This window comes from Salvelinus alpinus, chromosome 7, assembly GCF_045679555.1.
Source record: "Salvelinus alpinus chromosome 7, SLU_Salpinus.1, whole genome shotgun sequence".
In the NCBI taxonomy this organism is placed as follows: Eukaryota; Metazoa; Chordata; class Actinopteri; order Salmoniformes; family Salmonidae; genus Salvelinus; species Salvelinus alpinus.
This window is the reverse complement of record NC_092092.1, coordinates 49,966,742-49,979,379: the sequence shown is the minus strand read 5'-3', so window position 1 is coordinate 49,979,379 and position 12,638 is coordinate 49,966,742. Positions and strand designations below refer to the sequence as shown.

The window sequence follows — 12,638 nt, the reverse complement described above, 5'->3', positions numbered from 1 at the left end:
TGAGTGTCAGAAATATATCCGGAGATTCTGGGAAAAAGTTGCTACATTTTCACAATGTATAACCACGGTTTTCAGCTCAAAATATGCACATTTTCGAACAAATCATAAGTGTATTGTATAACCTGATGTTATAGGACTGTCATCTGATGAAGTTGGTCAAGGTTAGTGAATAATTTTATATCTTTTGCTGTTTTTTTGCGATCGCTACCTTTGCGGTGAATGAATGCGGTTGTGTGTTTGGCTATTGTGGTAAGCTAATATAATGCTATATTGTGTTTTCGCTGTAAAACACTTAAAAAATCTGAAATATTGTCTGGAATCACAAGATGTTTATCTTTCATTTGCTGTACACCATGTATTTTTCATAAATGTTTTATGATGAGTATTTAGATATTTCACGTTGCTCTCTGTAATTATTCTTGCTGCTTCGGTGCTATTGGTGATTGTAGCTGCAATGTAAAACTATGATTTTATACCTCAAATATGCACATTTTCGAACAAAACATAGATTTATTGTATAACATGTTATTAGACTGTCATCTGATGAAGTTGTTTCTTGGTTAGTGACTAATTATATCTCTATTTGGTCGGTTTTGTGATAGCTACCTATGCGGTAAAAAAATTGTGAAAATATGCGGTTGAGTCTTTTGCTATTGTGGTTATCTAATTGAAATACATATTGTGTTTTCGCTGTAAAACATTTTAAAAATCGGAAATGATGGCTGGATTCACAAGATGTGTATCTTTCATTTGGTGTCTTGGACTTGTGATTTCATGATATTTATATGCTAGTATTTACTTGTGGCGCTATGCTAGGCTATGCTAGTCAGCTTTTTACTGATGAGGATGCTCCCAGATCCGGGATGAGTACCAAGTAGAAGTTAAATTATAATTGAAAAAAGGGGAAAAACACAAACACAGAAGAGGAGTGATTTTATTTATTTACAGATAATCTTTAATCATGGAATTTAATCATGGAATGATATACTACAGAACAGTGATCATCAACTAGATTCAGCCACGGGCCGATTTTTCTTGAGCAGATGTTCGGGGGGTCAGAACATAATTACAAATACTTTGTAGACTGCAAATTGACCACAAGAAGCCAAAACAGATATAATATATGACTAAAACCTAATCATTTCAAACCTTGCTTACATTTGTGTACGATCACTTGTTTTCTATGCTTGGGAACAGATTTCAAAAATCAAAATTGCTTGGTGCTGATTTCCTGCTGTTTTTACAGTATTTTATGTCCAATCATGAAAATGTAAAAAAAATATGTACAGTGAAGATAAACATCCCCACAACATGCTTCACTGTAGGGATGGTGCCAGGCATCCTCCAGATGTCATGCCTGGCATACAGGAAAAAGGGTTCAAACCTCAGACCAGATAATCTTGTTTCTCATGGTCTGAGTCCATTAGGTTCCTTTTGGCAAAATACAAGTGGGCTGTCATGTGCCTTTTAATGAGAAGTGGCTTCCGTCTGGCCACTCTACCATAAAGGCCTAATTGGTGGAGTGCTGCAAAGATGGTTGTCCTTCTGGAAGGTTCTCCCATCTCCACATAGGAACTCTAGAGCGCTGTCAGAGTGACCATCGGGTTCTTGGTCACCTGCCTGACCAAGAATCTTCTACCCCGTTTGCTCAGTTTGGAAGGGCGGCCAGCTCTAGGAAGAGTATTGGTTGTTCCACTACTAAAGGAAACCGCTACTAAAGGATACCAATAAGAAGAAGAGATTTGCTTGGGCCAAGAAACACGAGCAATGGACATTAGAACGGTGGAAATCTGTCCTTTTGTCTATTGATTCCAAATTTTTGTAGATGAGCGATGATGTAGGGGAGCTTTGCTGGTGACACTGTCAGTGAATTATTTAGAATTCAAGCAGCCAACAAGTGCTCAGCATATATGGGAACTCCTTCAAGAGTGTTGAAAAAGCATTCCAGGTGAAGCTGGTTGAGAGAATGCCAAGAGTGTACAAAGCATTTCACTACACCCACAATAACATCTGCTAAACATGTGTATGTGACAAATAACATTTTATTTCATTTTTGAAGCTGTCATCGAGGCAAGGGTGGCTACTTTGAGGAATCTAAAATATAATATATATTTTTATTTGTTCAACACTTTTTTGGTTATTACATGATTCCATGTGTTATTTCATAGTTTTGATGTTTTCACTGTTATCCTGTTATGGCTGCAGGGGGCGTATTGAAAACTGGAAAATATGTGCAAATTTTCAAACGGCCTCTTAATCAATTTTTGCTCTTACAATATGCATATTATTATTACTATTGGATAGAAAACAGTCTCTAGTTTCTAAAACCGTTTTAATTATTTCTCTAAGTGGAACAGAACTATTTTTACAGTCCATTTCCTATCCGGAAGTGAGATTTCCAAAATCGATGTCGCTCTTCGAGCCCTTGTCTATAAAAGGGCATGTCACTTAGGACTGTAGAAACACGTCATACGCCTTCCTCTGGGTGTCATGCGGAAGTGAGAGAAGAAATCAGTTGATTATCTCGTCCTGTATTTGAACACAGCCTCTTTGAGTGAGTATTGCGCAGTTTATTTTTCTTTCTGGGCGGGAAGTAGCACCTGGACTCGGCTCCTGGAAAACACTCTGTAAAGGTGAATATGATCTCTGACTTAGATTTTATTTGATACATGTCACAATATCATCCTAAAGTATGTTATTTCAATATAGTTTAATTATATTATTGAAATGTTTTCTGGACTTTAGACGTGATGCGACGCAATAATTTTTTCAAGATGGAGAGGTTAGCGTCGCACTGCCAGTGTGCTTGCTAATTCAAGAGGGAAATTGTTCGTTCTGGATCGAAATAAAGACATTTCTGAACAAAGGACCCCTTGGAGAACATTCTGATGGAAGATCAACAAAGATAAGGACCCAATTTGGGATGCTTTTTCATATATCTGTCGAACTGTGCTATGCTACCGTTTGCCTTGAGTCAATGCTGTTGTGATGTTAGCTATTGTAGTAAGCTAATATGACGATATATTGTGTTTTCGCTGTAAAACACTACAAAAATTGGAAATATTGGCTCCATTCACAAGATCTTTCTCTTTCATTAGCTATCCACCATATATTTCTCTGAAATGTTTTATGATGTGTAATTAGTAGTTGACGTTGGTGTCTGTTTTTTCTCTGGCTACTCCAGTGCGATTTCTGACTGTAGCTATGATGGTAGCAGTAATGTAAAACTGATTTATAGCTAAAATATGCACATTTTCGAACAAAACATAAGTGTATTGTATAACCTGATGTTATAGGACTGTCATCTGATGAAGTTGGTCAAGGTTAGTGAATAATTTTATATCTTTTGCTGTTTTTTTGCGATCGCTACCTTTGCGGTGAATGAATGCGGTTGTGTGTTTGGCTATTGTGGTAAGCTAATATAATGCTATATTGTGTTTTCGCTGTAAAACACTTAAAAAATCTGAAATATTGTCTGGAATCACAAGATGTTTATCTTTCATTTGCTGTACACCATGTATTTTTCATAAATGTTTTATGATGAGTATTTAGATATTTCACGTTGCTCTCTGTAATTATTCTTGCTGCTTCGGTGCTATTGGTGATTGTAGCTGCAATGTAAAACTATGATTTTATACCTCAAATATGCACATTTTCGAACAAAACATAGATTTATTGTATAACATGTTATTAGACTGTCATCTGATGAAGTTGTTTCTTGGTTAGTGACTAATTATATCTCTATTTGGTCGGTTTTGTGATAGCTACCTATGCGGTAAAAAAATTGTGAAAATATGCGGTTGAGTCTTTTGCTATTGTGGTTATCTAATTGAAATACATATTGTGTTTTCGCTGTAAAACATTTTAAAAATCGGAAATGATGGCTGGATTCACAAGATGTGTATCTTTCATTTGGTGTCTTGGACTTGTGATTTCATGATATTTATATGCTAGTATTTACTTGTGGCGCTATGCTAGGCTATGCTAGTCAGCTTTTTACTGATGAGGATGCTCCCAGATCCGGGATGAGTACCAAGTAGAAGTTAAATTATAATTGAAAAAAGGGGAAAAACACAAACACAGAAGAGGAGTGATTTTATTTATTTACAGATAATCTTTAATCATGGAATTTAATCATGGAATGATATACTACAGAACAGTGATCATCAACTAGATTCAGCCACGGGCCGATTTTTCTTGAGCAGATGTTCGGGGGGTCAGAACATAATTACAAATACTTTGTAGACTGCAAATTGACCACAAGAAGCCAAAACAGATATAATATATGACTAAAACCTAATCATTTCAAACCTTGCTTACATTTGTGTACGATCACTTGTTTTCTATGCTTGGGAACAGATTTCAAAAATCAAAATTGCTTGGTGCTGATTTCCTGCTGTTTTTACAGTATTTTATGTCCAATCATGAAAATGTAAAAAAAATATGTACAGTGAAGATAAACATCCCCACAACATGCTTCACTGTAGGGATGGTGCCAGGCATCCTCCAGATGTCATGCCTGGCATACAGGAAAAAGGGTTCAAACCTCAGACCAGATAATCTTGTTTCTCATGGTCTGAGTCCATTAGGTTCCTTTTGGCAAAATACAAGTGGGCTGTCATGTGCCTTTTAATGAGAAGTGGCTTCCGTCTGGCCACTCTACCATAAAGGCCTAATTGGTGGAGTGCTGCAAAGATGGTTGTCCTTCTGGAAGGTTCTCCCATCTCCACATAGGAACTCTAGAGCGCTGTCAGAGTGACCATCGGGTTCTTGGTCACCTGCCTGACCAAGAATCTTCTACCCCGTTTGCTCAGTTTGGAAGGGCGGCCAGCTCTAGGAAGAGTATTGGTTGTTCCACTACTAAAGGAAACCGCTACTAAAGGATACCAATAAGAAGAAGAGATTTGCTTGGGCCAAGAAACACGAGCAATGGACATTAGAACGGTGGAAATCTGTCCTTTTGTCTATTGATTCCAAATTTTTGTAGATGAGCGATGATGTAGGGGAGCTTTGCTGGTGACACTGTCAGTGAATTATTTAGAATTCAAGCAGCCAACAAGTGCTCAGCATATATGGGAACTCCTTCAAGAGTGTTGAAAAAGCATTCCAGGTGAAGCTGGTTGAGAGAATGCCAAGAGTGTACAAAGCATTTCACTACACCCACAATAACATCTGCTAAACATGTGTATGTGACAAATAACATTTTATTTCATTTTTGAAGCTGTCATCGAGGCAAGGGTGGCTACTTTGAGGAATCTAAAATATAATATATATTTTTATTTGTTCAACACTTTTTTGGTTATTACATGATTCCATGTGTTATTTCATAGTTTTGATGTTTTCACTGTTATCCTGTTATGGCTGCAGGGGGCGTATTGAAAACTGGAAAATATGTGCAAATTTTCAAACGGCCTCTTAATCAATTTTTGCTCTTACAATATGCATATTATTATTACTATTGGATAGAAAACAGTCTCTAGTTTCTAAAACCGTTTTAATTATTTCTCTAAGTGGAACAGAACTATTTTTACAGTCCATTTCCTATCCGGAAGTGAGATTTCCAAAATCGATGTCGCTCTTCGAGCCCTTGTCTATAAAAGGGCATGTCACTTAGGACTGTAGAAACACGTCATACGCCTTCCTCTGGGTGTCATGCGGAAGTGAGAGAAGAAATCAGTTGATTATCTCGTCCTGTATTTGAACACAGCCTCTTTGAGTGAGTATTGCGCAGTTTATTTTTCTTTCTGGGCGGGAAGTAGCACCTGGACTCGGCTCCTGGAAAACACTCTGTAAAGGTGAATATGATCTCTGACTTAGATTTTATTTGATACATGTCACAATATCATCCTAAAGTATGTTATTTCAATATAGTTTAATTATATTATTGAAATGTTTTCTGGACTTTAGACGTGATGCGACGCAATAATTTTTTCAAGATGGAGAGGTTAGCGTCGCACTGCCAGTGTGCTTGCTAATTCAAGAGGGAAATTGTTCGTTCTGGATCGAAATAAAGACATTTCTGAACAAAGGACCCCTTGGAGAACATTCTGATGGAAGATCAACAAAGATAAGGACCCAATTTGGGATGCTTTTTCATATATCTGTCGAACTGTGCTATGCTACCGTTTGCCTTGAGTCAATGCTGTTGTGATGTTAGCTATTGTAGTAAGCTAATATGACGATATATTGTGTTTTCGCTGTAAAACACTACAAAAATTGGAAATATTGGCTCCATTCACAAGATCTTTCTCTTTCATTAGCTATCCACCATATATTTCTCTGAAATGTTTTATGATGTGTAATTAGTAGTTGACGTTGGTGTCTGTTTTTTCTCTGGCTACTCCAGTGCGATTTCTGACTGTAGCTATGATGGTAGCAGTAATGTAAAACTGATTTATAGCTAAAATATGCACATTTTTTGAACAAAACATAGATTTATTGTGTAACATGTTATAGGACTGTCATCTGAGGTAGTTTTTTCTAGGTTATTTAGGTTGGTTCTAGGTTAGTTAGGTTGGCTTGTGCATGCTACTTGCATCCTACTTGTGCTGTGAAAAATGTCTGTCCTCCTTTTTTATTTGGTGGTGAGCTAACATAAATATATGTGGTGTTTTCTCTGTAAAACATTTAAAAAATCGGACATGTTGGCTGGATTGACAAGATGTTTATCTTTCAAATGCTGTATTGGACTTGTTAATGTGTGAAAGTTAAATATTTCTAAAAAGTATATTTTGAATTTCGCGCCCTGCACTTGAGCTGGATGTTGTCATAAGTGTACCGACCTCGGGCTTGCAGCCTGAAGAAGTTATTGTACAATGTAGAAAACAGTACAAATAAAGAAAATCTTTGAATGAGTAGGTGTGTCCAAACGTTTGACTGGTACTGTACGTGTTTGTGAGAATCTCACCTTTCCACAGAGGGGTCACATTGTGTAGCCCAAACTGCTTGTAGCCCGATCTGCCAACATAAGTTGGCAGATCGGCTGTAAAGACTTCAGGCGAGTCCCAAGACGCTTGTGGGGGTCATGGAGCAAAACGTAGGCCAAACCGTTTGGACGCTACAGACGATTTTGTGAATAGACCAATCTTCGGGATGTCTAATGTTCTCACTAACAACATTCTAGTTCTGAAACCGCAGATGCGGATGTGCGATATCGGCGGATTTTATGGATTGAGACGCATCCAATGCAAAAACACATGTCTAGCTTAAACGGTGTCACAATAATAGTGTTTAATATGATTTTTGACTGACTACCTCATCTCTGCACCCCACACATACAGATAATTGTAAGGTCCCTTAGTCAAGCAGTGCATTTTCATACACAGATTCAACCACAAAGGCCATGGTGTCACACCCTGACCTGTCCTCGTTATTGTCTCCACCTCCTTCAGGTGTCGCTTGTTTTCCCCAGTGTATAAATCCCTGTGTTTCCTGTCTCTCTGTGCCAGTTCGTCTTGTATGTTTCCAAGTCAACCAGCGGTTTTCCCGTTCTCCTGCTTTTTGCATTCTCCTTTTTCTAGTCCTCCCGGTTCTGACCCTTGCCTGTTTCTGAACTTTGTACCCGCCTGACTATTCTGCCTGTCTGCCACACTGTACATCCTGGACTCTGATCTGCTTTTGACCTTTTTGCCTGTCCACGACCATTCTCTTGCCTACCGCTTTGGATTAATAAACATTGTAAATTAAAGAGAGCCGCACACTCTAGGAGCTCAGATGCAAAAATATTTAATTTACCAATGTTTCGACAGGCAAGCTGTCTTCATCAGGGTACAATCCTGATGAAGACAATAAACATTGTAAGACTCCAAACATCTGCCTCCTGTGTCTGCATTTGGGTCTCGCCTTGTGCCTTGACACATGGAGTTTTTCAAGAGCCTCACAAAGAAGGGCACTTATTGGAAGATGGAAACCACTCAGGGATTTCACCATGATGCCATAGGTGACTTTAAAACAGTTAGTGTTTAATGGCTTTGATAGGAGAAAACTGAGCATGGATCACCAAAATTGTAGTTACTCCACAATACTAACCTAATTCACAGAGAAAAGAAGGAAGCCTGTACAGAATATCAATTTTCCAAAACAAGCATCCTGTTTGCAACAAGCCACTAAAGTAATGCTGAAAAAAATGTGGCAAAGTTATTAACTTCTTGTACTGAATACAAATGTTTTTCTCCACCATTTTACTTCAGAAAGTATTCATACCCCTTGACTTATTCCACTAACTGCTAGCTTGCCTGCACCGGTCTGCTAACTGCTAGCTTGCCTGCCCCGGTCTGCTAACTGCTAGCCCCTGCTAACTGCTTGCTTGCTAACCCGGTCTGCTAACTCCTAGCTTGCCAGCCCCGGTCTGCTAACTGCTAGCTTGTTTAGCCCCAGCCTACTAACTGTTAGCTTGTTAGCATCGGCCTGCTAACTGTCTGAATAGCCATGTCCCCAGTCAGCCCAACCACTCACTGGATCCATATGTTCACTTGGCTACGCATGCCTCTCTCTAATAGCTATATGCCTCGTCCATTACTGTCCTGGTTAGTGATTACTGTCTTATGTTGTTCCACCTCCTACATATGCTATGACATCACCTGGTTTAAACGTCTCTAGAGACTATATCTCTCTCATCATTACTCAATGCCTAGGTTTACCTCCAATGTACTCACATCTTACCTTACCTTTGTCTGTACACTATGCTTTGAATCTATGCTATCGAGCCCAGAAACCTGCTCCTTTTACTCTGTTCCGAACGTGCTAGACGGCCAGTTCGTATAGCATTTCACCGTACCCTTATCCTACTTTTCCTCTGGTGATGTAGAGGTTAATCCAGGTCCTGCAGTGCCTAGCCCCACTCCCCAGATGCTCTCATTTGCTGACTTCTGTGATCGTAAAAGCCTTGGTTTCATTCATGCATGTTAACATTAGAAGCCTACTCCCTAAATTTGTTTTACTCACTGTTTTAGCACACTCTGCAAACCCGTATGTCTGAGCCGTGTCTGAATCCTGGCTTAGGAAAACCACCAAAAACCCTGAAATCTCTATCGCTAACTATAACATTTTCCACCAAGATAGAACTGCCAAAGGGGGCGGTGTTGCAATCTACTGCAAAGATAGCCTGCAGAGTTCTGTATTACTATCCTAGTCTGTACCCAAACAATTCGAGCTTCTACTTCTAAAAATGCACCTTTCCAGAAACAAGTCTCTCACTGTTGCCGCTTGCTATAGACCTACCCTCTGCCCCCAGCTGTGCCCTCGATACCATATGTGAATTGATTGCCCCCCATCTATCTTCTGAGCTCGTGCTACTAGGTGACCTAAACTGGGACATGCTTAAGAGACTCTGGAACTGGACCATTCTACGCCCACAAACGTTATTATATTCTGTACTCTAATTTCATTATCTCAACATATAGTTATCAAAATGTAGCCCTTTCATAATTAATGGATAGTCAGATAAACAAAGAATAGAGAAGACATTTCCAGGTGGAAAAAAATGACTGACTTGGGGTCCATTGGATAGGCAGAGTAAAGCACCATTTTAATGTGTTAAGATGACAGACGGCTGATAGATATCATTTTCCACAACAGTGTACATTTATCTCTAAACAGTCCACCTGATGTGGAACTTATTCAAATAATAGACGTCACAATTCAGCTTGGGTGTCCAAAATAGATACAGTACATAGGGGTCTGCAGCAGGGGTGCTCCAGCTAGCTCATTTCCATGCACATACATTGGGCTACCGTATGAAGTCTCTGGTTGGTGCCACTTCAGAGCTGCTGCGGTTTATTTTACTTTGGGAGGTACATTAGCATGTAGCTAACTATGCTGCGCCTGTGGGGTGAATTTGTTGGGTGACCAGGGCCTGCATTTGAACAAGGTGTTTGTTTAGAGGCTCCACTTCTCCACTTATTATAGGGGTCGTTTCATGTGATTACAATAACTTTTTTGACCACACCAGATTTGATTTGAATGAAACTTTCTGTACATATTTTCTCATGGTAGAAATGGTTAGGTGACTTTTTGTACCTGAATGCCAAAATATTTAGGAGATAGAGGTTCTCAAAGGTGACTTTGCATACCCCGCCCTACCATGAGACATCCATGTCCTCATCACTGAAAAACATAAACAGATGAGTTAGATAACATTTAAAATATTACAAACAGGGTTGTCAAACTATTTTATAATTTCTTAAAAACATTGTTTTTGTAAATCACTTTTTTTTTAACCTTTAACACCAATTATCTCAAGTCATTCTTGTTTTTCATTTTCACATATGTTGCAGCTTAGAACATATTTGACATCATTTGAGGTGTTAGTGTTGTGCCCGCCATCGGTTGAGACACAGCATACTCTTGAATAAGGATGGGTGTTATGTCAATCATAGAAATGTAATTCATAGAACAGATATATCCCTCAGACCACTGCAATGTAGCTGGTACATCATTCAATTTTGATTGAATTTATTGCAAAACAAAAATAATAATATTGAGAGCCAAACATAATCCCAAAAGTATTGAGAGCAAAAACATATACACTATCGTTCAAAAGTATGGGGTCACTTAGAAATGTCCTTGTTTTGGAAAGAAAAGCACTTTTTTTGCCCCATAAAATTGTTTGGAAATACAGTGTAGACAGTGTTAATATTGTAAATGACTGTTGTAGCTGGAAACTACTTTTAAAAATGTTTTTAAATGGAATATCTACATAAGCGTACAGAGGCCCATTACCAGCAACTCCTGTGTTCCAATGGCACAATGCTGTGTACTACTCCCTTCACAGAACAGTGCAAACTAGCTCTAATCAGAATAGAAAGTGGGAGGCCCTGGTGCACAACTGATCAAGAGGACAAGTACATTAGTGTCTAGTTTGAGAAACAGACGCCTCACATGTCTTCAACTGGCAGCTTCATTAAATAGTACCCGCAAAACACCAGTCTCAACGTCAACAGTGAAGAGGCGACTCCGGGATGCTGACCTTCTATGCAGTTTCCAAAAAAAAGCCATATCTCAGACTGGACAATAAAAAGAAAAGATTAAGATGGGCAAAAGAACACATACACTGGACAAAGGACCTCTGCCTAGAAGGCCAGCATCCCGGAGTTGCCGATGGCGGGCACAACACAAACACCTCAGATGTGAAAAAAGGGTCTACGCTACAACATATGTGAAAATGGAAAAAAAAGAAAGAAATCGGATTGGCTATATTCCCGTGAAATTTGAGGTGCATGGTCGTGAAGGAATTTCCCATGCGAGTGTGTGGATTCCTGCACACTCCCACGCATCCCCCGAACACTTCCGTGATACAGGAATTTCTGGGGTAGTAAATTCCCAATAATGCATTAACAAGTTTCTTGAAATGTCCAGGTTGTGCGAGTAATGTAAACTCTCAACTGCTTCAAGTGTGTGCCTCTACGTCATGTGTAGAAGAGAAGCCCAGTGAAAAGCCAACTCTCCTTGTCTTTTAACTTATTCTATTTTCAGGTTGTAACATTTATAAGAATGGTATTAGATACATTTTTATAAAATGTTCTGTAATGTGTTCATTCAAACACTGAAAAAGAGTGATACTCTCAAAGGTATGTTTAATGCTCTGTAAACATTCAATAGCAAAGCGCTGCACTGGTGGCTTGGCCACCAAAACAATGTAAAATTAACCTTGTGCTTGTATCTATTACAGGTTCTTGTGCCACTTATTAGGAGACTGTGAGGCAGGTGCATCTCTCAGGTTTACCTGAGAACATAGAGGGACACAATCTTGGAGAAATATGCAAAGAAGGGAATGCCAGAGGAGAAAGTGGGTAAGCCTTTTTGTGCAAGTAGCTTCTGTGTAACACTAGGTTTGTTACTCATGCATTACTCCTGGTCATTGGAATAAACAGGTCATACATGGCCCTATTACATGTTTCAAGCAAAAAAGTATGTTTCCTACTCTAGTTCACATGCCTTTTAGATCTGTGCACTGGATGTATCACAAGCAAAACTTGTTGCATACCTCATTTGATTATAATGACCATTGGGTAGGTGTTTGTGGGCGATACATCCACTGCATGGAGCCAAAGGAATCTGGACCCCATTTAAAACAGGTGTTTTCACAATAGTCCAATAATGACAGTTATTTCACGAAATATCAACAACTGTTTGGGGGAACTACAATCAAGGAAAGAGTGATAAATGTCAAAGGTTACAATTCCCCTTGAATATCTCTCAATCTGGGGTTGGTGGGACTGAAGCTCAGAGTGAGAGTATGCATGACTTGAGACTGATTCATTTGTTTACTGTATTCTATTGTTTCTTCGTTTTTTTTTTTTTTGCTTCTAGATGCACAGTCGAGAGTGCTGGCAGAGGATGATAGAGATATTTGGACAGGAGTTAATGTTGACCTGATTAGCGATTAGGAGGGTGGCCTGCTAATCACCCTGGGCCAAACTGGATGACTCCTGTTAGTTGATCAGATAATCGTTGAATTATGCAGGTAAGCATGATATTCAAAGATAAAATGAAAGTGTTTTCGAGATAATCAAGCAGAGCACTGGCAGGATTCATCCAGCTTGGCACAGATCGACCTCCACAGGGGTTACTTTCATTTCAGGCCCTGCTTAGCCTAAATCCAGATACTATTAGCCACTTTCTCCTTCTCTACTGAAATT

At 39.1% G+C, this 12,638-nt stretch overlaps 1 long non-coding RNA gene across 1 annotated transcript in view; it reads left to right on the top strand.

The window, feature by feature from the left end:
* Positions 1-12,638, top strand: part of LOC139580220 (uncharacterized) — a 106,163-nt gene that overhangs the window by 55,328 nt on the left and 38,197 nt on the right. Inside the window, exon 2 of the long non-coding RNA XR_011676002.1 lies at positions 11,669-11,789. This is a non-coding gene — a long non-coding RNA (uncharacterized lncRNA). The remainder of the gene's footprint in view (positions 1-11,668; positions 11,790-12,638) is intronic.